This window comes from Malurus melanocephalus, unplaced genomic scaffold (assembly GCF_030028575.1).
Source record: "Malurus melanocephalus ecotype Western Australia unplaced genomic scaffold, MMel_1.1 scaffold_660, whole genome shotgun sequence".
NCBI classification, from domain to species: domain Eukaryota; kingdom Metazoa; phylum Chordata; class Aves; order Passeriformes; family Maluridae; genus Malurus; species Malurus melanocephalus.
In genome coordinates this window covers 21,278-24,044 of record NW_026623892.1, presented here as the reverse complement: position 1 = coordinate 24,044, position 2,767 = coordinate 21,278, and positions in this window count along the sequence as shown.

The window sequence follows — 2,767 nt, the reverse complement described above, 5'->3', positions numbered from 1 at the left end:
GGTAAGCCAGGCCAGCCAAGCCAGCCTCATCTTTCTTTTTCTGTCCTTCAAAGCTGCAGACTCATGAGGAAAGCTCTAAAAATAATCAAGGCCTCTGCTCGTAGTGACAAATGTCCTCCTGCCAGAGCTATATCTGTCCCTGACGTGAGCCCTGCAGGATACAGCCTGTTCTCATCTGTCCCTCTGTGCCAGTGGCTCTGCTGTGACCTCCTCCAGCTTAACACCCTGCCCTGCACTTCCTGGCTCCCTCCTGCACCTCCAGCACCTCAGCAGGAGATTTGGGACACCCACACCTGCACACAAGGACAAAGGAGGGGACCACACACAAAGACAAACCCAGGAACCTTCCCAGTCTGGCCTTTCACCATCAGGATGATCCTGGGGCAGGAGCCTCTTGCTGAAGCAGAGTGGGTTTGGGAACCTGGTTCCTGCTCATCCTTTCCCAGGTGCTGTTTTCCCAGTTCTTTTACCATCAGCTGGGAATACCACCAGAGCCATGGCAGCCTCACTGGGCCGGGTGGCATTTCAAGTGACCGCTGGTGGGGATGGCACCCAGGCTGGTTGTGTGCCTCCCCATTCCCAAAGGTGGCCAGAAGTGTTGGTGACCCCCAGGACTGTTCCCAAAGGTGGCCAGAAGTGTCTCCCCTATTCCCAAAGGTGGCCAGAAGTGTTGGTGACCCCCAGGACTGTTCCCAAAGGTGGCCAGAAGTGTTGGTGACCCCCAGGACTGTTCCCAAAGGTGGCCAGAAGTGTTGATGACCCCCAGGACTGGCTGTGCCACCCCCAGACACAGCACTGTTTGTTCCTGTCACACTGTCCCGCTTTTGGGTGTCACCAGCAGTGCTGGGTCAAACCTGGCCACAGCAGACACCGCCTGGCAGCAGCGATGTCACCACATCACTGTCACATTTCGGGGCAATCACCTGCTCAGTGCAAAGCTCTCACATCTCCCCACATGCAATCCCAGCTGCTCGTGGCCAGGCCGTGCACCAACACGCCCTGTGGAAGAGCTAAAGCTGCTCACAGCCGCCTCTCCAGAGGGCAAAGCCCAGGGATCAGCCTGAAAGGTCATGATTGTTGCTGATCTACACTCAGTGGGACTTGATAAGATCCAATAAATCAAATTCCACGCGCTTTTCCTGGAATACCAGTGTGTCTCAAGGAGAAAAGCAGSGTTGAGTTTTAAATGTGCTGGAAAACAGGTTTGAACTCAGGTGATTTCAAGCTTGATGTTTCATTTGTATATGCATCAAACTTCTATATTTGTATAGCTATTTATGCTAACACTATTATGGCAAATAGGTGAGCTGGTGAACATTAATCTGTAGGAAAATCTGATTTGAATACATGGTGAGTATTCCTTATTTCCTTGTTTTCCCAATGCCTTGCACTTCTTTGATGGAAGGTCAAGTAATTCGTGTCTGTTATGATGGGAAACCTGAAGCCTCAAGTCCACAAACTCATGAACTGAAACAGGCTTCATTTCGGCACTAAATCTGAAAAAAAATCTGTATAACCCTTCCAGAAATGCAGATTTACTGAGAAAACAAAAAGTAACGAATGTTGTGCCTTGAGAATGAGGTTTGAATTTGAAAATTTTTCATTTTTGCAGTGTTTTATATTCTAGATGACAGAATAATTGAAAAAAACCCACTGCTTTTATATGCAAACAATGTTTAAATCATTTCTTGATAAAGACTTTGAGSAGGTCACCAGCTGTGTCACCACTGCAGTAAATAAGAAATGAGTGAGAGGAATTCCTCTGAAACCCAGGGAGGGAGGGATTGGGGGAGTGGAAGGTAAAGGCTCAGTTAAGCTGAAACACAGAAACATTTCCAGCCCAGTGTGTCCCAGCTCCCCTGGTTTCACACCCGGTTACTCACGGTGCAAACTGCAGGGTGTGACTGCACTGCACAATTCCTCTTTTCTCTTTCAAAACCAGTGAGTAAGAGCTTAAAGATCTCACCCTCTGGGAACGAGTTCAAATAATCCTCCTTCTTCCTCTGAGCTGTTAATTCAGAACCCAAAATTGGAGTCTCTATAAATCTTTCATAAAGGTATCTAACGAATTTCTCTCCAAGTTATAATTTGGCAGAAYACTGTTTATCCAGCTGGAATAAATCCCACTGCCAAGTTTTTTTGGCACCATGCTTCCATATCAATGCAAACCCAGTACTCAACACACACTGGGGCTGTACTTGCCATCAGAAGTTCTGCTCCAGCTGATAATGCAGATTTTTATCCCTGAGATGGCAGAGAATTCCAGATTCTCAGTTAAATTATCAATTCAGCATGATAAATTAAAGTCAATCTCCTAAATTGTTTGATTTAAAAAAAAAATCAAATCAACTTTCAACTAATTTTTTACTTTGGAGATTTTAGAATTTCATTAATAAATGGATAAAAATTGATCTAAGCATATTCTGCATTGCATTAGTCTCGTCTATTTGACATGACAGCAGAAACTTTTAGGTATCAGCTCATATCAAAATATTTTGCTACCTAAATTCCTGTCACATTGTTTTCTTACAGCCATCATTCTTCAGGGAAATCAGATTTTTCTGTCATCACGGGTTCTTATTTTCCCAAAATAATCCCTTCTTTTCTGTTAAGRTAATTGCACACTGTAATTTGTAGTCATTTGCTAAGAAACTCTTTGTATTTTGTTCTGGGGAACATTTGCTGCCAAGGCTGTAAATCCTGAGGGGATGCAGGCACTGAGGTGATCCCACTACCCACCAGGAGAGGGTTTGGGATATCCAAAATC